General features: G+C 48.5%; 1 protein-coding gene across 3 annotated transcripts in view; it reads right to left on the bottom strand.

Annotated features, from left to right (window-relative positions):
* Positions 1-25,616, bottom strand: part of LOC147727877 (tyrosine-protein phosphatase non-receptor type 9-like) — a 1,887,882-nt gene that overhangs the window by 253,729 nt on the left and 1,608,537 nt on the right. The gene's annotated exons all lie outside the window — the stretch shown is intronic.

Consider the following 25,616-nt stretch of genomic DNA (forward strand, 5'->3'; position numbering starts at 1 on the left):
GCAGAACTTATGCAGGGATGGGGAACACTGTTGGCGGCTCCTCCTGCCCCTGCTGGGAAAGGTGGCCCTGTATAATATTATTTATTCTCCTATGTTCCTTTATGTGGTACAACATTTGATGTTTTAGGTCCATGACTGTTTTTTCTGGGTGGTGGAAGCAGAGGTGGGGTCCTTCTCAGAGATGGTGGCACCCCAAGGATTGCTTTTGGAATGCTAATGAGGCATCCGGCAGATGGGGTATTGCCCAGCCGGATCTTCATTTATACTATTGGGTGGCTCGCCAACTGCTGGTCAATGACTGGACCTTTGCAGATCAGAGGGAACCAGCCCTGATGGCAGACAGATGGGAGATGGATTCACACTGTGACTCTGCGCTGTGGGTAAAGTGGTGAACCTCCTGGAACCAACTGCCTTGGTGGCTCGGACGTGGAGGCATGTAACTCGGTGGCAGGGATGTTGGAGAGGGAGCTGTGGGGCTCTGGTGCTTTGGAGGGACTCCCAAGAGTGTTGAGCCACCAGCTCTGGGACATGATTGGCATCTCCATAGTGGGTGAGCTCTGGGGTGGCGGGGAGTGGCTGATGTTTGCGGACTTGCAGAGCCAGTATGAGATGTTGGGGGCCAATTTCTACGATTTCTGCAGATTAAGTCTATGTTGACGGGACTAATCCCCTGTTCTCAGGATCTGGCGGATGAGAGCCAACTGGAGTATCAGGCACTGGGCGCCCGCAATGTAACCGTGCAGCTTCTCAGCTTTATTCCACACTTCTTAGCAGTAGCCAGATCCCACTACAGAGGTTGCGTGAGCAATGGTAGGGAGATCAGGGGAGAATGAATTCGATGTGGAAGAGGTGTGGCGTGGCAGCCAGGGTGCCTGACTTCGGACCATGGGGTTCAAGGTTCAATCCCAGGTGCCGGCGACAGGTTAGCTCAGCACCATGTGACTCTGGGCAATAGCTTGCTTAATCTTAATGACGGCCCTACAGCACCAGGACACCTCTCCGGAGGTAGCTGTGTGCTTTACAAATGCTAGTATTTCATTTCATTTCATGAGTGGGGCGGTCTGCAAATATCCTGGGGAAATGACTATCCAGGTGGGGTTTCGACTCATCTAGTTAAAGCTGATACATCGGGCATATTTTACGCGCATGAGGTTCTGTGTTATTAGGAGAAGTGACTCTGACTGCTGCCTCACGGGCTTTTAACAGTGGAGAACGCTGCTCCATACATTCTGGGAGTGGGTTCAACGCAGACTCTCAGGGGTGCTGGGGAAGTTCCTGGTGATCACTTCTTTGTTGGTCTGCCTGCGTCTCTGGGGGAGATGACCCTAGCTAGGTACACACATTTGTTCTGCAATTTGGCACTTGTGGTGGTAAGACGGGGTGTGATATGATATTGGAGTGGTGCCCCCTGAGTAACTGGTAATTCAATATGGAGTAGTGCAGGCTGGCAGAGGAGCCGATTTACTGAGCGCTAGGTTACCCCGCAGAAGTTCGCGAAGATGGGGACCAATAGCCTGAGGCTGATGGAGAGAGGGGGGAAGGGGTGTAGTTGTGGGGGAGGAAAGCCCTGGAACTGTTTGTGTTCTGTGTGGGTCTTGGGATAGACCTAAGACATTTTCGAACTGAGTGTTTAATGTTTCAGCTAGCCTTAAGGCTGACACTGTTACTTGATGTTGCCTGTGTATCTGTATGCCGCAACATCCTAGGACTTTGGTTGATCTATGTATTGTTTTACATAGTGTTGGTTTGTGAGAAAATGTAATAAAAAGATTTTAAAATTAAGCAAATTAGCTGCATTTATATTCTTCATTTTGGTGTCCTGGTGTCCTGGTGCCCACCCGAGATAGTATTTTTAATTTATTGGGGAGGGCGGTGCACAGGTGGGCCTGTAATCGGCCTAGAGAGGGGGGCCGTGCACCCCCTTTCTAACTACTATACTTTGGACTGTGGGGGTGGAGTCCCCATGCCCCAATGAAGCTCGGGAGGGGGGGAGCACGTGCACCCTCCCTTTCTATTCATAGCGGCCTGTCCCCCATTTAATTTTCTATATGTGACAATCCTGCAGGATCATGGTTTTTTTATGTATAGCATTGGCCCCAGGGGTTCCCTCTAGGATGTCCCTATAAGGCTAGTGGTATCAGGGTATCCCTACCCTGCTCCCTTATATGTATTTTATTAATTAAACTCAGATCCAGATCCCCAAGCGACATGCCAGCCAGTACCCCGAAGTTGGATGACCCTGGTGGTTCAAGAGCTACAAGCGGCTCTAGAAACTTTTGTAGCATGTCAGATTAAACCACTAGTTAGCCGGCTGGATACAATTATAAATGAATTACACAAGAAGGGAAAGGCACTGGGTACCCCTGCAACCATTGATCCTATAGGTAATAGCTTAAACGTAGATACTAACAAGATGACTCAGGCAGGCACAACCCCGATTGGCAAAATTAGAACCCCGTCGAAAGTAAGGCTGGACCAATTACCTTCAGACACAGTAGTGCAACCTAATGCGGGTCCAGTTTCAGGGGGAGTTATAGCTACTACAGGCAGAGGGTCCAGTACATCCACTGTAAAAATCACTAAACAAGAAGCCAACAAATATTAACCCACCTGAGTCACAACAGTTAACCGGCAACAGCAAACCATTACTACCCCCTCTTCTACCAAACATTAATCTCCCTTCTGAGGCATGTCCCTATGTAGTGATACTGGGAGGTGTGCCTGAGCTGAAGCCAGACCAGAAAGAATCGTATTCTGAGCTTAAAAACAAGACAATGGCCTGGCTGAATAAGTACAGACCATTGGCCGGAAATAACTGTGGAGAAATTTTGTTTGTTAGAAGGGTGAACTGGATTGGAAGATCAAAGAAAAATCTAGAGGGGAATTGTGTAATTGTCAACTTTAGAGACATGAGCTCAGTTGAGAACATATTAGCACAGGGGTGGCCACATTTGGAAAGCACTATAAGACCACTGCCATTAGGTTTCTTTTATCCCATGCAACGTGCTGCGCAGGATCTTAGGCTACTACAGGGGAGATTCGGGATGGGACCAACTACATGCAGGGATCGAAGCTGGTGCACGAACACATTTGTGGCTAACTTTCAAGAAGAATCCTCCTGGGCAAACAGATTTCGACCCCTCATGTCCCTAGAGGATAACGATTGACCACAAATGTTAATGCAGCAAGTAGTGGTGACAACCGGGGATGAGGCAGAGAGGTGGCAACCCAATTGAGAATAAGGATGCGAAGGCGTGAGCGTAAGTTTATTTCATGGTACATTGCGGGGCTGAAGGGGAAAATTGACAATAATGAGTGGAGAAAGTATAGCCAAACGTTACAAATGTTTTTGTGTACCAGCCCAAAAAACCAGCTCAGGAAGAGCAAGGGGTGGGCTGGCAATATATGTTGAATTAAACATGGAAGGAGTATGGACTAGTGTACCATGGTCCTCACACAACATCCAAGCGATACGCTTCAGCAGCCCTGGACGTAGGTGGACTCTGTATAATCTGTATAATGCGGGGACTTCTGAAGGTATTAATCCTACTATAAAGGAGCGAGAATTTAGACTTTCCCAGGAATTAGCCCATGGGAAAAGGACAAACGAAACTGCTATAATATTAATGGGCGATTTTAATTGCCATCTGTGTCGAACCCTGTTTCTACTCAATGCAGACTGGTCTCGGTGTCCTATTGAGAATGGCCCCCACTTTGATCATTCAGTAGAGGGTACAACCCTGAGTAATCTCTTGAGGAGTCATGATCTGGTACACACAATTGATCTTGCCCCTCTGGAGCCTGATGGGTCTCTTACTCCGACTTTTAAGGGCAGAGGATGCCACTCTTATATAGATTATATGCTAGTCTCCAGACAGTTCAAAAACTGGTTTATCAAAGTGGGGATTTGTTGGAATGCTTTTAGTGATCATAACCCCTTAATTCTAGATCTAGTAAAGCATTGTCGATCTGTGACGCGTTCCCAGATGGACTGCGTAATGAGGGCAACTGACCAGGGAAGGCGGATCAGATGGTCCAAAATAGATGGTGTCGCTTTTTATAAAGAACTGATGGTAAAAAGGAATGTGCAGATAGACGAGTGTCTAGACCCCAAGATCGAGGGAATCACCTGGTTGCGGCATTCAGCTCAATGTCCGAAATAATAGATGGTCTTCTAAAAACGAAAGCTCACCCGAGAAACAACACGCTACCTAGATGGTTTGACACTAAGTGTTCACGTGCGCTGAGAGACTTAAAATCTAGTCTAAAAACCAACCCTAGGGATAAGTTGAGAGTAGCCCATTGTAGATGGACCTATAAACAGGTCCTGAAACAAAGGAAGATTGCTCTTCAAAATTAAGCATGGGCAGACCGAAGAGAGGCGGGTGAAAGAAAGGACATGCGCCAATTCTGGAGGATAGTTAATAACCAATATTGCCAGGAGAATCATACATTAGAGATGGGATCAAATATCCTACCGGAATAGGGGGTATCTCACTTCCAGGCTCTGTATAATCACAACCAGGAGTCTGTTCAGGACAGAGGGTGGGAAGAATCTGAAGGGTCTATTATTCAGTTCTCCCTAGAGGAAATCACACAAGGGATAGAGGGCTTATCACAAAATAAAGCCCCAGGTCCTGATGACACACCACCAGACTTATATTTGAGCAATGTAGACCTCTGGGCTCCTATTCTTACCAGAGTGTTAAATGCTGCCATTCAATCAGGTCTACCACGCTCTTGGTCAACAGCTGTCATTATACCCATTTTTAAAAAGGGCAACAGGGACAACCCGCAATGCTTCAGACCTATATTTCTGATAGACGTATCAGCCAAAATCCTGGGAAGGGTAATTCTGCAACGGCTGATGGATTGGACTGAAGACAATCAAGTCATTACAGACATCCAATATGGGTTTAGAACAGGAAGATCTACTAGTGACCAGTGTCGGAACCTATATATGCTGGTCGCAAAGTACACTAAAGCCAGCAATGAAGCCATGTATCTTGGGTTCATGGATTTAGCAGCCGCCTTTGACAATGTAAATAGGAACAAGTTATGCTGTTTGATGAGGGATATGGACATTGATTTGGGCCTAATTAAAATTCTCAGAGTTACATCGGGATACTACAGCAAAAGTCCGCTACAATCTGGAGGGAGGGAACACAAAATCGTTCCCTTGCACTAGTGGAGTGAGGCAGGGGTGAATTCTTACCCCTTTCCTGTTCTCGCTATATATCAACAACCTAGAACAGGCTCTGCTAAAGCTTAAGACTGACTGCCTGAGGATAGGAGTGCGACAAATCCCGGTGCTATTATACGCAGATGATGCGGTTCTCCTTGCCAGAACCCCAAGGGGCCTGAAAAGCCTGATAGACGGGTTTGTAAAATTGATGGATTCCCTGGATCTGTCAGTGAATTTGAATAGGTCTTTTGTAATGCTGGCAGGAGCTAAACCTTGCACGAGATTTACCTATAAAATAGGGAATAACCGACTGGAGATAATTCCTTTTTTTTCTTACCTGGGGCTACTCTTCGATGGGGCATTCACGTTTAAATCCCTAGTAGAGGATCGATGTACAAAATTGATCTCCACAATGGGGCCATATTAAACTATGGGCGGAGGTTGGGCCGATGGTCCCCAGAACAGGTTATGAACCTTTATGGTTCGATTGGCTCAGAAGTCTGGGGTTATGTCAATGTAGAGCAACTGCAACTTGTGGAAAACAAATGTATGCGTAGGATCCTTAGGGTCCTCCAGAGTTCCCCAGCTGTAATTGCTCATAAGGAACTAGGGAGATCTTATCTAGAAGATGAACTCAAGATAAGACCGATCACGGCCTGGTTAGAAATATGGGCTAATCCCGAGGCAGATTTCTCGAGACAAATATTGAGGGACTGCTTGACCAGGGATAAAGGATTAAAAACTCCTTGGCTAAACTATGTCAAGACCACCCTGGAGGGTATTGATCAGAGGGATCTTTTTACTAACCCTAGTTCCATTCTATCGTCGGATAAACGGAAAATTAAAATTTTGCTGGCTGCTCATCTTGCCGAAGCAAGGATTAAACAAGAGTTGTTAAAGAATACTGTACTCTCCTATAGCTCCATTAAGAACACAGAGGATATGGAGCCTTACCTGTATGTGATGCATAATGCTCAGGATAGGTTCTTAATGACTCATTTTAGGCTCAATCTTTTACCTCATATACTGGCAGAGCCGCCAGGTTTTACTCACACGATTGAGCAGAAGGGTGCCTGCGGCTGCGACAATCTGTCTCTGCAGGACACTCTTCACTTTGTACTTTTGTGTCCACTTTTTAAGTATCCTAGACGCAGGTTCCTGGTGGAGATTTTAAAAAAAGAGAAGTTCTGCCACGCTAAATTGCCTTTATTGTTCTTGCAAACAGCCCACGACTATTGGACATTGTGCTGTATTATGAATTTTATTAAGACTGCTGTAAAGTTAAGAAGTACCAGAGGGGTTGGTGCTTGAAGGGCCCAGTGCGGTGAACTTTGATAATTGTTTTTATACTGATTTAATGAATTGGAAAGTCATTTTAATGTAATTCTCTCTTTTTAAAACTGTTGATATGTGTACTTTTTTGATGTTTTTTAAACTATTGAATAAAGAATTACTGACTGACTAATTAAACTCAGGATACGGGACCAAGTCTCCGACTTCTGTACTGGCTGCCTTCAACATTTTTCCTTGTGTTGCAGGCAGTCAATCAGAGCACTCTTTCTTGTAGGAGCATTACTGTCTTGGGAACTAATTGAACCAAGGGGAATAAGACCGCTGAGATTAATCAAAACACTCAATTTTTTTTATCTGGACTTAAGGGACTCTTGCAGATATACAAATATGTTGGATTCTTAATTTCTCAAAAACTACTGAATGGATTTATACCAAATCAGAAGGACACTTTCTGAACATCTAGCTTCCTGCCAAATTGGGTATAATTCAATACAGCAGTATTTGTGGTAGCACTGCTAAAAAAAAAAAGTCTATGGAAAATGCATGGCGATTTTGCGTTTTGTGAACCCCCCTTTTCTCGGTCCCTGCTTGACAGATCATCCCGAAACTTTCCATGTACAAATTTGGCAAACAAGTTGCTCTTTTGGGGAATGTTTTATGAAGATTTCTCAAACAGCGCCAAGTTATTAGCAAAACAAACAAGGATAGGTCTCGCACTTGTGAAAGTTAAAGCTATTGGTATTGTATATGACTATGGGCCATATGTAGGTGGATAAATACCGGTCGGTAACGGCCGATTTCGGCCGTTACCGACCGGTATTTGTATTTTCAGATGTAGGGGGCCTGAAAATTACAGATTCTGTATATTTACCGAATTGGTAAATTTACCGAATCGGTAAATGTGCAGAATCGGTAATATGGGATGTAGGTGGCACTGTTAACAGTGCCACAGGCCCTTAGAAATTCGTTATTTACCATGAAATACAATGGCATGGTAAATAACGAATTTCTGTGTACATGCACATCTGTGCATGTACACCTGTGCAATGTGGCACACATAAATGCCCTAAGGGCATGTATGTGTGTCACATGGCACACAAGCCAGAATCAGGGGTGCAACAGGGTGTCAAAGTGACACCCTGTCCCCCTTGACAAATCAGTAAATTTACAGAATCGGGGGCCCATAGGAATCAATGGCAATTACCGAATCGGTAAATACCGATTCTGTAATTACCGAATATTACCGATTCGGTAATTGTTAAAGAATTATTACCTACATGGCATTTACCCAATTGTAAATACCGAATCGGTAAAATTCGGTATTTACGATTCGGTAAATGCCATTTACCTACATATGGCCCTATGTCTATGAAAATTACAGATTCTGTATATTTACCGAATCGGTAAATTTCACCGACGCCGTGAGCGGCGCCCCAGCCGCCGCAGGGCCGCCCGCTGAAACCGATCCCGCTTTCCCGCCGCTTCCTGCCTAAGGACCCGCCATCTCGCCAGTCCATTGGTGGACGCGACCCAGCCTCCCAGCTGACCCGCCCTCCGGCTCCCCTCTTAAGGGGACCCCACACGCACCAGGACAGCGACCACAGCGCCTCTGGCCTGGTTGCCCCCTAGCTCCTCAGCGCTCCTGCTCCAGGGACCCTTGCAGTGCCACCTCCTCACCGACGCCGTGAGCGGCGCCCCAGCCGCCGCAGGGCCGCCCGCTGAAACCGATCCCGCTTTCCCGCCGCTTCCTGCCTAATGACCCGCCCCCTCGCCAGTCCATTGGTGGACGCGACCCAGCCTCCCAGCTGACCCGCCCTCCCGGCTCCCCTCTTATGACGCCCCCTCAGCGACCGCGTGCAGCGGGAGCACCGACTGAGCGCCGAAGGTGCGCCAAAGGTAAGCCCGTCTGCGCCCGTCCGCGCCTGGACCGCGCCCAGCGCCAGGACCCCTGGCCCCCCCCGCAGACCCCAGCCCATCCGACGGATGTACGACGCCGCAACCCTCAACGCACTCAACGCCGGCCGAGTCCCGGGCTGCTACCGTGCCACCCCGAGACGCACCCACGGACCCTTCTGCTGCAACTCCTGCAAGTTCTCCTGCATCCGGACCTGCACTACAACTACACCAACCAAGACGAGCAACAGCAGCAGCCACCTGAAATGCATCCTGCTCAGCACCCGCTCCATCCACAGGCACGCCATCGAGGTCTGGAACCTGCTCGACACCACAGCCTCAGACGTCGCCTTCTTCACGGAAACCTGGATGAACGCCTCCTCAGCGCCTGACATCGCCATCGCCATCCCAGACGGCTACAAGATCATCCGAAGGGACCGCGTCAACCACACCGGAGGAGGCATCGCCATCGTCCACAGGAACACCATCCGCATCACGACCAACACCGATGACACCCTCGCTAACGCCGAGCACCTGCACTTCCAAGTCCACATCAACCCCAAGACCACCCTCAGAGGCACCCTCATCTACAGACCCCCTGGACAACGCACACAATTCAGCGAAGACATCGCCGACTTTATCAGGCCACACACCCTCTGCTCCGCTGACTACATCCTCCTAGGGGACCTCAACTTCCACCTGGAGAACAACAACGACCGCAACACCACCACCCTGCTGGACAACCTCGCCAACCTGGGACTCAAGCAACTGGTGACCACCCCCACCCACTACGCCGGACACACACTCGACCCCGTCTTCTCATCCAGCAAGGACATCGTCTTCAGCCACGCCACCGGACTCCACTGGACGGACCACAGCTGCGTCCACTTCAGCTTCGCAAGGACCACGATCCACCACCACCAGCAACAGGCTGCACGCAGGAACTGGAACAAGATCACAGCCGACCAGCTCACGTCCTCCCTGAGCATGAATCCTCCGACCAGCACAACGAACCCCAGCCAGGCGGCCACCAACCTCAAGAAGTGGATCAGCGACTGCGCAGACGAGCTCGCCCCCCTGAGGACCCCGCCCAGCAAACCCGGCAGCAAGAAAGCCCCATGGTTCACCGACGAACTCAAGAGCTCCAAGAAGAACTGCCGAGCCCTCGAGAGAACCTGGCGCAGAGACCCAACACCGGACAACATGACTGCCCTCAAGCTCGCCACCCGAAAACACCACCAACTCATCCGCGCCACCAAGAAAACTGCATTCAAGGACCGACTGGACAACAACGCACACAACAGCAAAGAACTCTGCAACGTCGTCAAAGAGCTCTCCAACCCCAACGCCGGAAACAACGACATCACCCCTTCGCAAGACCTCTGCAACTCCCTCGCCTCCTACTTCCACAACAAGATCGCGGACATACACAACAGCTTCAGCACTCAACCAACGAACACCACGACCGAACCACCGCCCCCCACCACCACCCTCCGCGCCTGGACTCCGATCAGCACCGAAGACACCGTCCGCACGATGAACTCCATCCACTCCGGATCTCCGACCGACCCCTGCCCTCACCACGTCTTCAACAAGGCCGACGCTATCATCGCACCCCACCTGCGGGATATCATCAACACCTCCTTCGACACCGCTACCTTCCCGGAGAGCTGGAAGCACGCCGAACTCAGCGCTCTACTCAAGAAGCCATCGGCTGACCCCACCGACCTCAAAAACTACCGCCCCATCTCGCTGCTCCCGTTTCCTGCTAAAGTCATCGAGAAGACCGTCAACAAGCAGCTGGCCGCCTTCCTCGAGACGAACGGATCCCTCGACCCCTCGCAGTCTGGCTTCCGGGCCAACCACAGCACCGAGACCGCCCTGATCGCAGTCACCGATGACATCCGAGCGCTGCTCGACAACGGAGAAACAGCGGCCCTCATCCTCCTCGACCTCTCCGCGGCCTTCGACACTGTCTGCCATCGTACCCTAGTACAACGCCTCAGCAACGTCGGAGTCCAGGAGAAGGCACTGGAGTGGATCATCTCCTTCCTCGCCGGAAGGACACAGAGAGTCCGACTCCCTCCGTTCAGATCTGAAGCCACCGAAGTCATCTGCGGCGTCCCTCAAGGCTCCTCGCTCAGTCCAACCCTCTTCAACATCTACATGAGCCCCCTCGCAGACATCGCACGCCAGCACAACCTCAACATCATCTCCTACGCTGACGACACCCAGCTGATCCTCTCCCTTACCAACGACCCCGCCACCGCCAGAGCCAACCTTCACGAAGGGATGAAAGAGGTAGCCGAATGGATGAAGAACAGCCGCCTGAAACTGAACTCAGATAAGACGGAAGTCCTCATCCTGGGATCCTCACCCGCCGCTTGGGACGACTCCTGGTGGCCCCCCGCCCTAGGCAGCGCACCCAAACCAACAGACCACGCACCCAACCTGGGCTTCATCCTGGACTCCTCCCTCTCCATGACCAGACAAGTCAACGCCGTCTCCTCGTCGTGCTTCAACATCCTGCGCATGCTACGTAAGATCTTCCGGTGGATCCCCACCGAGACCAGGAAGACGGTCACTCAGGCCCTCGTCACCAGCCGTCTGGACTACGGCAACACCCTCTACGCCGGAACCACCGCCAAACTCCAGAAGAGACTCCAGCGGATCCAGAACGCCTCAGCACGACTCATCCTGGACATCCCCCGTCGCAGCCACATCTCCGGACACCTGAGAGATCTGCATTGGCTCCCGGTCAACAAGAGAATCACCTTCCGTCTCCTCACCCACGCACACAAAGCCCTACACAGCCAAGGCCCAGGATACCTGAACAGCCGCCTCAACTTCTACGCTCCCAAACGCCAGCTTCGATCGACCAGCCACGCCCTCGCCGCCGTCCCCCGCATCCGTAGAGCCACCACAGGGGGACGGTCCTTCTCCCACCTCGCCGCCAAGACATGGAACTCCCTCCCCACCCACCTCCGCCTGACCCAGGACCACCTCGCCTTCAGGAAGCAAATCAAGACCTGGTTGTTCGAGCAGTAGCAGATCCCCCCCCCCCCAGCGCCTTGAGACCCCCTGGGTAAGTAGTGCGATATATAAATGCAATGATTGATTGATTGATTGATACCTATGTGTTTTGGTTTAGAGTGGAGTGGGTGTGTGTTGTTTGTAGTGGAATTATGTAGGTTGAATTGGAATGGTTAGTTGAGGAATGGTGTAAAGTGGAATTGTGTGGTGGGTAGTAGATTTGTGCAATGGGAATATGTGGCATGGTGAATAGATAGAGTTGAGACCTGCAAAAATAGATGAAAAGAAGACAGATAGTTGGTGCACGAAGTGGTGAATGAGCTGTAGATGGAGGAGCAGAAAGAGTGTGTGAGAAAGCGAAAAATGGGGGAATAGGCCGTAGATGCATAAAGAGTGTATGCAGAAGAGACCCTAAGAAGCAGAGAAGAGCATGGGTTTGAGAGACGGAAACGTTCAAAAGGCACAAGAAAGAACTTGTGCTTGAAGACCTGAAGTGAGCTAATATGAGAGTGGCGGCAAGACTGCGTGAGAGAATGAAAGAGAGGTGTGAGAGAGAGAGAGAGAGACAAGAAGATGGGGCACCCAGAGGGTGGGGGAGGGAGTTGAGAGGTGGATGTTTGGGCTTGTATGTGCCTCTGCCGTTAGTTACTTCTCTACTCCGTGAGCTTGGATTCACACCCAGTACTACCAGGTCTGGAGTTTCAAGACCACATCATTTTTGGTACAGAAATAATAGACCACTCATAGTTTCCCCAAATGCTCTGGGAAACTCATAATGGGCTCCCATGAAGACACAGAAATAGGTTTCAGAAACACGTGAAAGCTGACTGATAACATGACTCTAATCATTATATGTCTGAACCTTTCAAGAGCTAACATAATGGAAATATTTCAGACATGCAGGTTTGAGGGCTATTGAAAAATGTCCTCAGTTGTGAGAGAAGATAATCATGAACATAGTGTGCTTTTTTTTTTTAATTATGCAAGTGAAGTCTCAAGTAGAGATTTATTGCTGGCTAACCAGTAGTTCTTGAAGTTTCCACATTTTCCTGAATTTAAGCCACGGGGTTGTTTTTTCCATGATAATTGGCACTATTTCTTTGTGAATTCAGGCTTTCATTCAAAATGAATTTTTTTCTCATGAATTACATTTAAACACGTTTGTGTAGCAATGAGGTCCACACGTTGTAAGTTTCCAGAACGTTTATTAAGTTCAATTCAACATAGGTGCTCCCAGCTTGGCAGGATCATAACCACCGACATTCTACTGCTGCCTTCAGGTGACAGCACGGGCCATACCAAGTGGGCAGGAGGCAAGGGGGGGACAGGAAGGAGTGGGAGGAACCAAGGGATAAGTTACAACAGTTTGCCTCTAAAATCTAACTGAATATTGGTGACATGTTTTTCCCAAAACAACTAAAAACGGATTTGAAAGTCCTGATCTGCAAACAGACAAGATAACCTATGTGCATAAAACGTAATGAACTAGAGGATAGTAACTAAAAAAAAAAACTGCCAAGAATTGTGGAAAGTTAATACAAATTTTTTCCAGACCTACACACCCCTAAATCATGAGAAGAAAATGATGCATTAGGAGATGGGTTGAATTAAATAAAACGATGCATAAAGGTTTGGTGAAGGTTAAGCTGTCCATGCTGTATGCTTGCAGGCCCAACAAGAGTATGGAAAGAAAGTAGCCAGCATGGAAAAGCCATCACCAAGACGAGAAATCAGGGTGTGTGTATATATACAACAGAAACTACGAAAAGCAGGGTTACCTTCTTCCACATTTACTTTACTATGGGGAATTGACAGAACTGCGTAATCACCAACGATTAAGATGATCTAGCCCATAAAGAGCAGAGGGTAGATCTGCATACTCTTGAACTGGTCATGTGACCACATTCCATGACAAGGTACCCACCCTCACCATTTATTTTATTTATAAAGTTTTATATAGCACGAACATGATCCTGAGGGATAACCGAGCGCTTTACAGTTGTGGGGAAAGGAAGGTAACAGTTGCAGTACATGGGTCAAATGGTAATCCAGACAAAATCACATATCAAAATAGAACTCACAGGACAAGAACGGTTATATATACACGGGATCAGCAGAATATTAAGAACATAACTGGTACATATTGAGATGGAATAGCAAACAGCGCAAGGCTTAAAGTTCTAAGACCAATGCATTAGAGCAGACGATCCAACAACCTATTAAGGTAAGAACTTGTTCATAAGGAATATTTTTACTTCCAATTTGAAGACATCCTTGGAAGAGATTCTACATATTTCTGGTGGGAGGGAGTTCCAGATCTTCGGAGCTGAGCCCGACAAGGCTCGGTTGCATGTTCTCTTTTTGCGAAACATCTGAGGTTTCGGAAGGAGAGAGTTAGCACTCCTAGAGGGTCTAGCACCTCCAGATAGTTGCAGTTTTTGTGCTAGATAACTGGGGGGTTTGAAATGGAGGGCTTTGAGAGATAGGCAAGCAATCTTTAGCTGTATTCTCGCTTCATATGGCAGCCAATTTAGGGATTTTAAGACTGGAGAGATGTGCGCATTTCTTTTGGTACCTGTGACCAGTCTGGCTACCACATTCAATGAGGTCCTTAGCGGGGCCATGGTAATTTGGGGAGACCACAGAGAGTAGCACTGCCATAATCAAGTCTTGGCAAAACAAGCGCTTGGACCACTTGTTTGAAGTCAGCTTGTGGAAGGAAAGGTTTGAGCTTCCTGAGTATCCTCAACAGGTGGTTAGCTCCCTTGCATACTTTGCTAATATGAGTCTTCATGTTCAAGTGCTTATCCGGAGTGATTCTGAGGGATTTAGTGGATTCAATAATGAGGGGGGAGCAGTTGAAGGCGGTGAGGTGATTAAACCAGAGGTCTAACATTAGGAGTGTGATTTGGAGGTATTGAGCAGGAGGTGGTTCATAGTTAAACCAGTTTTGAGTAGTCAGTAGTGTAGTGTTGAATGAGGGGATGTTATTCAGGGAGGAGATTTTCAGATAGAGTTGGGTGTCATCTGCATACATATGGAAGAGAATTTCCATGGAATTTAGTGCATTAGCTAGTGGTTCCAAGAACAAGTTGAAGAGTGTGGGAGATAGGGCGGACCCTTGGAGGACACCCAAGTACACTGGAGATGGCTGTGAGAGACAGTGATTCGCCTTCACTCTTTAAGATCTGTGATGGAAGAAAGACAAGAACCATTGCAAAACCAGGCCAGACAAGCCCATCCTGTGCTCTAGGATGGATAGGAGGTTGTCGTGATTAACAGTGTCAAACGCATAGGAAAGGTCAAGGAGGATAAGGAGGCACGATTCATTTTGATCAAGAATTTTTAACATGTCGTCCATAACGTGAGTGAGAGCCGATTCGGTGCTATGCCCACTACGAAAGCCAGATTGATGTTGGTCCAGGAGATGGAAATTCTCAATGTGAGCACAGAGTTACGAATGGATGCATTTTTCTAGGAGTTTGGCGATGGGTATAGCCATACCAAACGCAAATGTCCAGTGCTTATGTGCAGCAACAGAAGTCATTTGTCTTATAACTGATGCTTAGCTCTGACCCTCAGTCTAGGTCTAGGTCCACTCCCTCCCCGCATCTCTGCTGTGCCGTCTCTTGCCTCCAGACCCCGACCTCCTCCTTGGGAGGTTCTTGGCTGCTGTCCACTCCTGGCCTGTGTCGGCTCCATCTGAGACCAGACTGCCTGCAACCACCGTAACCTTTCACAGACGTTTTTTCTTCTTAATTTTTCCCTGTTGTGCCACTGTTATTGTGCCCACCTGTGTCTTGCTCTAATTCCACCACTGTATTTATTTTCTTGTGAGGCAAGCCCATGACCCGACTGCGGCCAGCGTCAGGAACCCTGGACCTCCCAATACCCATCGCTACAACACCACCTCCCTCCTCGCACTCAGAATGCCAACAGGCCTCGCCGAACATGACCCAAGGCCATGTTCTCCTACCTCCACTGCCGCCAGGCCATCACCTCCACCCCAGCCTCCAACACTGCCGACCCCAGCATCAGCAACACCCTAAAATGCATCCTCCTCAAAGTACGCTCCTTACATAAATACCCCATGGAAATCTGGAACCTACTCAACTCTCTCTCGCCCAACGTCGCTTTCTTCACGGAGACCTGGACCAATGCATCCTCCGCCCAACATCAGCGCTGCCATCCCAGACGGATACAAGATCCAGAGGAAAGACAGCTACAACCACCCAGGAGGGGGCCTCGCCATCGCCCACAAGAGCACCCTCTGCCTCACCACCTCCAGCGAAACCTTCCCCTCCGCTGAACACCTGCACTTCCAGATCTAGACCACCCCCAAAGCCATACTCTGAGAAATCCTTGTCTACAGAGCCCAGGCTGCCGAACACCCTTTGCCACCACCATCACTGACTTCATCGCACCCCATGCCATCCCCTCAACAAACTACATACTCTTTGAAGACCTGAACTTCCACCTTGACAACTCAAGCAACCCCAACTCCACTATCCTTCGTGACTACCTCCCCAGCATCGGACTCAAACAACTTGTCAACACACCGACCCACAGAGCTGGACACACTCTCAACCCCATCTTAGCGGCAGGAAACCGCATCCAATTCAGCCACACAATGCAGCCGCCATGGACCGACCACCACTGCGTACACTTCCCTATCAACAAACCCAAGGCACCCAAACCAGCCCCACGCCCACCACAAAGGAACTGGAGCAAGGTTACAGACGAGCACCTTAACTCCATCCTCACCCGAGACAACCACACCAGGGCACCCAACGCAAACGACGTAGCCAGAGAACTTCACACCTGGATCTCCGACGGCACAGACGAACTTGCCCGCTACGCATCCCCGACAGACAACGCCCCAAGAAAGTCCCCTGGTTCACCACAGGTCTCCAAGAAGCCAGACGCACCTGCAGATGCCTGGAGAAGAACTGGGGAAACGCCAAGACAACCGAAATCCACACCACCTACAAGGACGCCATGACGGACTACCACTAACAGATTGGAGCCACCAAGAGGAACTTCATCCACAACAAAATCCCGGCCAACTCCACCCACTCCAAGTAACTTTTCAGTGTCATCCAAGAATTCACCGAACCCACACAGCGAAGCCACAGACATCACCCCATTCCAAGACCTACAAGCTTGGAGCCTATTTCCACCTCAAGATCAAAAACCTCTACGACAACTTCATCGACCATCCACCAGGCACCACAAACAGCCCCGCCGCCCCAAAACACCAGCCAGTCCACCATCTCCAACTGGACACCGATCACAGCCGAAGACACTGCTTCGACCATGAAAAGCATCAACTCGGGGGCCCCCACCGACCCCAACTCCCCTCACATCTACCACATCGCACCCGAACTACAACGCACCATCAACACCACCTTCAAAACAGGCACCTTCCCAGACGACTGGAAGCGCGCAGCAGTCAGATCTCTGCTCAAGAAGCCCACAGCTGACCCAACCGACCTCAAGAACTATCGGCCTATCTCGCTACTCCCCTTCGCAGCCAAAGTTGCTGAGAAAACAGTCAACCGGAAACTGTCACAATTCATTGAAGAGAACGCCGTCCTCAACCCATCCAAATTCAGATTCCGAAGCAATCACAGCACAGAGACCGCCCTACTCGCCACCACAGATGACGTCCGCACCCTCCTGGATCAAGGCCACTCTGCAGCCCTCATCCTACTCGGCCTATCAGCGGCCTTCGACACCGTCTACCACCACAAACTATTCGCCAGACTACACAATCCAGGCATACAAGGAACAGCCCTGGATCCGATCATTCCTGACCGGAAGAAGCCAAAGGATCACACTCCCACCCTTCTTCTCCGACCCCACGAAAATCACCTGCAGAGTCCCACAGGGTTCATCCCTGAGCCTAACCCTCTTCAAGATCCACATGGCCCCCTCGCAGCTATCGTCCGACAACACGGCCTCAACATCGTATCCTACGCCGACGACACCCAGCTCATCCTCTCCTTCATCAAAGACCCCACCACTGCCAAACTCAACTTCCAGAAAGGAATGCAAGACGTCGCAGTCTGGATGACCAACAGTTGCTTGAAGCTCAACGCCAAGAAGATAGAAGTCTTCATCCTTAGTACCACCCTGTGAGGATGTCGAAGGCTCACCGGACCGGAAGGGGAACAATACGGGCATGGACGCCCGGAAACCACCGAAAAAACGCATAGATCTAGTGGCACTGAGGAGACGTGACGTCAGGACGTCATCACAGGCGGACAGGAATAAGGGCGGAGACCATGGGCGTCCGCAGAATTTTTTCCAGGGGGGGGCAAAACGTTAACGTCATTACCATCCTCCGACATGATGTGTGCCAGGTGGGGCACAAGAAAAACTGGGGTGCAGGAGGAGCAGGAAGCAGGCCGCATATGGTCTCATACGCCATAATAACAGAAAAATGTTCAACAGCACACTCTAAAACCAATAAATAAATAAATCAGTCAGTCCTGAATTAAAACTCGCGACATGAATACTCATGCACTCATAAGTCACATATTCTACCTTTTGGTGTGTTACTTTTTCAAATCCCCTTCTGCTCCAGGGAACCCATGCAGGTTTCTTCTATTTCTCGCCTGTGGTTTCCACACCCTTTCTATTCCGAGAAAAGAAAAATCTATATATTTTCTCGCTAATTACAATGTTTTTCGAGTCACTTTCTAATACCAAGACGCGTTACTAAAGGTGATTTTCATAGGAATGAGCGGCGAGGAGGGTGAAGGAAGCGCTGCACGTTTCCCGCCCAGTGCGCGCGAGATCGCGCGACCGCTGCTGACGCCTTTTCACCTAACATTAACGATAATGAAGCGAACACCAACGTGCCTTCCTGTTGTGTTTATTCACTCCACACATGCTGCATATTCACAAAAGCTCGCCCCAGAGTGGAAATATTCCTGTAATTTACTCCGGGGGATCTGTTGCTATTCATTAACGTCGCGTGTCGCACTCCTGAGGTTTGCGCAAACAGCGGGGCGTCTCAAGAGGAATACGGTCCGGGCGCGCCTATTATCCATCTAACACACGCAAGGTGTATTTCCATTACAGAAAACACGTTTTTTTTTTCGACTACGGATACACAATGGTTATTCAGTACCCTATTGCTGGTATCTCGTGGAATTCCCGGAGGATTTTTTTTAATTTCACTAGGGCGCTACCAGCAGGTAAACTCCCAGCAAGGATATTGTGAATAACATTAGATCTTGCTTAACCGCACTCTCCATTTGTGTCTTGAGTGCACGGTGGAATGCACTCAACCATCGAATGCCTTCGGGTACATACAAAGACACAATGAGGAAGATAAGTGCTTTCTGTTCTTGACTAAGTCATTCTTAACATGCATATTTAAAAGGCGCAATACGTTGTAACAATTTCAAGTTTTTACATCATCTAGACTGTCTCCCATTCACCCATGAGTAACCAGATAATCGATTGCCAAAGTGCAAAATAGTGAAGTATAGAGAACTGTGGGGGCGGGGCAGTAACACTGGGGGCTGGGCGAGTGAGGCATGCACTTGATACAGTGGCTATTGATGCACTACTATTACTTCATACGTGGTTCCTGTTACGTCCCGGTTACAGACTGACATCCACAGCAGGAGTAACATACAGAGCTGAGCAATCTTTCTCAAGTAATAAGCAGAAATTTCCGGCAGGTGCATTAACCCACCCACTCACTGTACTATCTCCAGAAGGTTACAAACAGATCTGTGCTGCAGGTACATCAGTCTACTGAGCTACCTTGGAACATGCATATGAGGGCGTGGATAGCTCCAAGTGGCTTGCACAAGGATATCTCTTGTGTAGTTTAGGACATGCTATGACTCACTTACTTTCAACTTCAAGCTGTGGGTGGGAGGAGGCAAGCCCGGGCCTTCAATCGCGCTGTAATCTTGCCGGCCGTTTTCCCGAATTCCTGCTCCTACGGTGTCACGTCCCTGGCCTGGAAACAAACACAACTGACTGCACTCCATTGTGGGGGCTGTGACATTACGCGCGGGCATGGGCGCGCGGTACTTTGCAGCGCAAGATAGGTGGCGCTGCGTGCAGCACTCTCCGTCTGCCGCTATGATGTCATAGGGATTTCCATGGTGCTGCTGCCTGCTGGCCTAAAATTATACAAAAAAGAGGCCTGCCTGCTCACAAAATTAACACCGTTTAGTGGTGATAGCACAACAAGCCCAGAGCAGGAGACTGTGAGCTAATCCCGGTATTTGCTCTTCCTGTTCCCTTCTTTTTGGAGCACTAGGAGGAAGCAAGACCCACGGATATCCTAAAGCAAATCCTTGAGGACGGCCCTGAGAAGGGATAAGACTATCCCCAGCTATTTTTTAGCCATTGTGTTTTCATTTGACTAAGTCCATTTCTGTTGTTCCTTTGTAAAACACCGTCTGGACTGCTAAAACATAATACCTACAAAAGACGCCCCCATAATAAAAGAAAGTTTTTGAAAACCCTATACTGCGTGCTTCCAGTACTCACCTACACCCGTCGGGCCCTCAAGCCGCCTACACTCCCCTTCTGCATGGGACGGCACCTGGTGGCCGACCACCCTCAGAAGCCCACCTAACCCCTCAGACCATGCCAAGAACCTAGGCATTGTACTCAACTCATCACTACCATGAACCGACAGGTCAACACCATCACCTTCAGCTGCTTCAACACCCTCAGCATCCTTCGCAAGACCTTCAAGTGGATCCCCCTGAGTCAAGGAAGACAGTCACCCACGCACTCATCACCAGCAGACTGGACTACGAAAACGCACTCAATGCCGGCATCAACAAGTCCCTACTCCGCAAACTCTAGACAATACAGAACACCGCCACCAAACTCGTTCTTGGCACCCCCGACACAAACACATCAGTCAACACCTACGAAGTATCCACTGGCTCCCTGTGGAGAAAAGAGTCACTTTCAAAATCCTCAATCACGCCTACAGATGCCTACACAACAACGGAACCAAATACCTCAACAACAGAATCAACTTCCACGTACCCAAAAGAAACCTCCGATCTTCCAAACTCGCACTGGCCGAAAACCTGCGCATCCACAGAGCAGGCGGAAGATCCTTATCTCACATTGCAGCCAAGACTTGGATCGAGCTATAGGCATACATCAGACATGCCCACTCCCTGAACACCTTCAGGAAGACCCTCAAGACCTGGCTCTTTGGCTAAACAGATCTGCAGACCCCCAACCCCTCAGCGTCTTGAGACCCTCATGGGTGAGTAGCGCGCTTACAATTCCCTGATTGATTTATAGCTGGAACATGAAATTAGTTCAAATGTCACAATAAATGTCGACACACTGTGCAGCACTCTCTACCGAGACATTGTGCAAGAGAAAAACGTTTTACAACAGCGCACTCCTGCACACGGTGCTAATTAAGATGAGTGATTCAGCAGTCATTGGATCTTGAGCGGAGTTACACTGTCACCACGCATTACATCGATCGTGCTCCCTCTTGTTGACCATTGTCCAATGTCCAACTTGTGGGGAGTGCGTGCCCTAATAGTTCTCTTTTATATAACATAATGTACAGTGCAATTATATAGCATATTGTGCAGCACAGTCCTGGACGAATAATATGGCAACAACTTTAAAAAAAACAAACAATACAACATAGAGACTGAGTAACCCCACAGATGCCAGTCCACGTAAAGTTCCCGCCAACTACGTTTGTCCAGAAAGAGTGTCTCTGGAACGGACTGGGGTAAAAATTGTGCAGAAAAAATAGAAATTATAGATGTGATATTTACATAAACATTTGATAAGATAATATGGTTGTCAAAAATGTCTTTGCAGATAGATTCTTGATATGGGTGCCTGGAAACTGTTCAGACAGTTGCAATACTAATATGCTTTGGCTTTGTTCGAAATTAGTTTATATTGATAACATTTAGATATCTATCTGATATGTGAAAGATACAGTGAATCCAAGAGAAAGTGTTTTGTCTCTAAACTTCGCGCTGTCATCTTTAGCCATGACAGCTAACTGATGATTACATGTCTTCTTAATTTAAACACATTTTAACACACGCCATCTCCTTAATCTATCAAAGAAAGTATTCACACAATACACTCATATTTTTTAACTGAAGTATTAAAAATAACCTTTTTACAGTGTATTCCGCTCAAAAATAGCATCTCGTTTCTGAACTTCTAAAACTTAGTACGTCAGAGTAAAGATTTAACCTTGTCATTTCCAAATGTAAGTTTTTCAGAAAAAAAAGCACATTTGACACCAGGCTTCTGCTTGGGTCAGAAACATAAAATGTCCAAGTAAAGCACCCAAAAAGGTCAGAGGTGACCACGTGCAATTAGTTTCATCTGACATAAAACACACACACCTACAGGCAAGCCCTGCAACACAGTGACGTAATGTAACACGCATGTGAGAGTCCTTGTAATAATTTAATCTTAGTAGCATGAATTTAAAAATACATTCATGTACAACTGGATTCTTTGTAAGCCATGCAAGGGTGGGGATACTTGCTTTAAATGCGGTTTAGCTGAGCCGAGTAGAACACGAAGACAGCACTGGCAGGCCCAGTTCTTTCGTTTTCTACCATATCTGTCCAATTTTGGACATGTATGAGGGTATCTGGTGCACTGTGTGAATTTTGTAGACGATTGCTGTTTTGGTTTAATAGTGGTGCGCAGAGTGTTTGGAAAATATGGCAGACGACCTGGGCGAGCAGTGGTGGCAGGAAGAGCATGAGCCACTGGCGAGAAAGCATAATGTATTCGAAAAATGCTGTGTGCGAGGCATGTGCAGTCAAACCTTTTCTGTAAAAGTCAGGCTTCTCTTCCAGCATGTATTAGTCTGGAGATCGCATTTACTTAACAAACAGCTGGTAAACAGAAACTAATTTCAAAAACGCAGAAAATAGAAATTAAACAAGGTGGGGCTAGCAACGGGAGGGGGGACGACTGAAGCTGTGAAGCGAGAGGGGTTTAGGGGATGCAGCAGGCGCCCTCCGCATAAGTGGAAAACATCCACCATGTCCCCATTGCTACAAAATCCTACAACCTGATAGATGCAGGGACATTATAAAATACTCACAAACAAATTAAACATAAACAATGAAACTCATACATGCAGTGCTGGAACTGACGTGCTTCTGGGGAAATATCACTGTCATCATTACCAAAGCAAAACAAGCCCAATCACCCTAAAAGAAAGTCAAAAACCAAACCACTATCCTACCCAAAAAAATCCCAAGCGACGTTCGACATTTAAAAATTGCAAAAAGAGTAATAATGGCTAGAGCGCCCAGCTTTGAAGTTCGAGAACCATGTGTAAGCCTGCAATGCAGTACCTTCGGAGTGCAGGACACAAGTAATTTTTGTGAGAAGTTGGCCTGATATGTGATGTCCACTATTCTAGTGGGCACCCTGTATCAGTCCAAACAACCCTTATGGTGATGGTTGTAAAGTCAACCTTATAGACCAGCTATCCTAGTGGTAGCATGGATAAAGCAGTCTTAGGCTAATACTTCAGAGAGCATGTGAAGCCAATTGTTTTACCAACAATAATCCCTTGAATACCAAATGAAAGAACACCACACAAGGTATATATCAAATATATATGTATTTATTACGAACACAACCCCCCTGCACTCTTTATGAGGTCAGAGTTCGAGATACAGCACAAGTTACTCAATAAGCATACTATAAGTTGCACAAATACAATTCTGCCTTAGGGGCCTCACGAACCATATACTAAAGAAGTGGTATAAGAGCCACTTCAGGAAATGTGAATAGGGAAGCAGGAGTCCCACAGGTTGCGTGTGCAGTGTCTAAACACACACACGGGTTCTCATACTTTCAATGGGAACGTAAAGTTTACAAAGTAGTTGATTCAGGACACTTCCGGGTGGACTACGGGAAAACCCAGTTAAAGTAGGACGCTTGGATAGTTATTACCCACGGGAGCACCGGAGTACTCGAGTTACCTCACCCAGGGAAGCCTGGTGCATAGGTGTTCTTTCGTGTCGGGTTTCGTCGTCGAATCCTATGGAGAGCTGCACAAAGATGCTGCAGGCGACCAGGAGGAAGATGGACCAGGTGGATTCAAGGGTGGACCGGAGAAGTGAAGAACCTGAAAGCAGAAGGGACAGAGTCTGGGTCACTAGCCAGTGATCAGGAAGGAACCAGGCGATGTTGAGATGCAATCAGTTGAAGAAGTGAAGCTTGTCTCTGCAGCCACGTGGACCAGGAGGCGTCGACGACGACCAGGAGCTGGATACGGACTGTCCCACGAAGGATCTTGCTGTTGGCGGTGTCGGCTTCCGGATTGGAGTCAACCAGTCTTGGCAAAGACAACCCACGCAGGAAGGGAAGATCGGCTTCTTGTTCAGACCAGCAAGGTCTGTGGAGCTTCCCCTTTACAGGAAAGCAAGAGCAAGCCCAGAGCAACCAGGCAAGCAGCGTTGATTCAAAAGTATGTCTTCAGGAGGACCACAAGCCAACGGACTAGCAACCGCGAAGACGAGTCGAGGAGAAATGCAGGCACAGGCCCCACGTGGCACTCGTGGAGTGTGGAGGGATGAGCTTCCGTGCACTTACTGCTCAGGGTTGGGGCTTCTCAAACCCCAATGCACAATTTCGAGGACGCCTCAGAAGCTGGATAGTTAGCAAAATGCATGTACTGCAGGTTGTCCGGTCCCAAGTCTCTTGTGTCAGCCATGGGTTTCAGCTTTGCTGTGGATGTGGGTCGGAGTCAGAGAAGTCTGGAAGTCCAGAAGCTGCGTCGCTAAGTCTTCGGGTTCAGGCGGGAGCGTCGACAAAGCAAACCGGCAAGTCACTGATGGTGCCTGTTTGCACAGGGTGGTCACTCCTTGACCATAAGGGAGATTCTTCAGTCTTCTAGTTGCAGTAGAATGTCGAAGGTCCAGAGTTTTGTTTCAGAGTTTCAGTTCAGGATAATCTAATGTCTCTAGACACAGCTCCTAGCTTTAAACTAATCTAAGGAGCTGGATTACCTGCTAGGTCCCTCCTATGGGTGGAACCTGGGAAGGGGGTGGTTACACCCCTTTCCCTTTGTCCAGTTTCGCGCCAGAGCTGGGGCTGGAGTGCCCCAGCAACTGGTTTGAACCGCGCTGTGCATGAAGCACCTTGTGTGCCACAGGCAGTGTCTCATTTCTCTCAACCCACCCTGCCCCAATACACTATAGCCTGTCTGGGGAGGTGCTAGCACCTCCCAAGGCAGGAAGCCTATTGTCCAGGCCTCCCCTGCCGGAGTTTCGTCCAGCAGCAGGAGGTCAGACTCGTGTCTGTGGCAGCAGCATCCATTTTGTGATGCTGAGGCTCTGTTTAACTTTAACCGGGTAAAGCTACTACTACATGTCTTCGGGGGGTGTAGTATTCCAAAGCGTATGACACCTTACACGACATCCGACATGTTTTGATAAAGCCAAACCAAAGTTAGCATTAACTAAAAGGATTATAATGCACTTAAGAGTATGTGGTATGGCTGTATCATAGAACAGGTATAAGGACTTGGTTCCAAAAGCTGCAGACAGGCTCAGCTCATGCTAGAGCACCATCTCACATAAAACCAAGCACTCTGCCTCCAGGATTGTTAAGGCCTGCCATAGGAGTGACTTATAGGTATATATGTGTCTATATATAATGGTAAGGTATAGGAATACTATACCTAAGCAAGGGGTGATTACACGACCTTGCCCCAGCTGAGTGATCAGCCAGTTGTGTCAGTTGGGATGGCCAGCCAGGGGTGGCATATTACATGCAGCAGCCCCTGGTAGGCCTTGGATGCACCTATGCCCTGGGTACCTATGGTACACTATACCGGGGCTCACAAGGTGACCCAATACCCAAATGGATATGTACCTAAAGTACATGGAGTCCATTTTACAGTGAGAGCAGATAGCCTGGGGCTCTGATAAGCAGGATCTCAGGCCAACTAAGTCGAAAACCAGCTAAACACTAGGCAAAAAGTTCGGGTAACCATATAGTCAGCTATCCACCTTCCTACAATTTTATAAAAAAACAGTCGTAAAACACACAAATGGGAGGGGCGAATGCTGCATTACCATGCAAGCACAGGCAGAAAGTCGAGTAGGAAACTAAGAAACAAATAGTCCCTCAAAGAGCAAATCAACAACCACAGTGTAATGATACTGTACTTAGTCCCTGCTACCTGGGA

This window comes from Lissotriton vulgaris, chromosome 3_1 (genome assembly GCF_964263255.1).
Source record: "Lissotriton vulgaris chromosome 3_1, aLisVul1.2, whole genome shotgun sequence".
NCBI lineage: Eukaryota > Metazoa > Chordata > Amphibia > Caudata > Salamandridae > Lissotriton > Lissotriton vulgaris.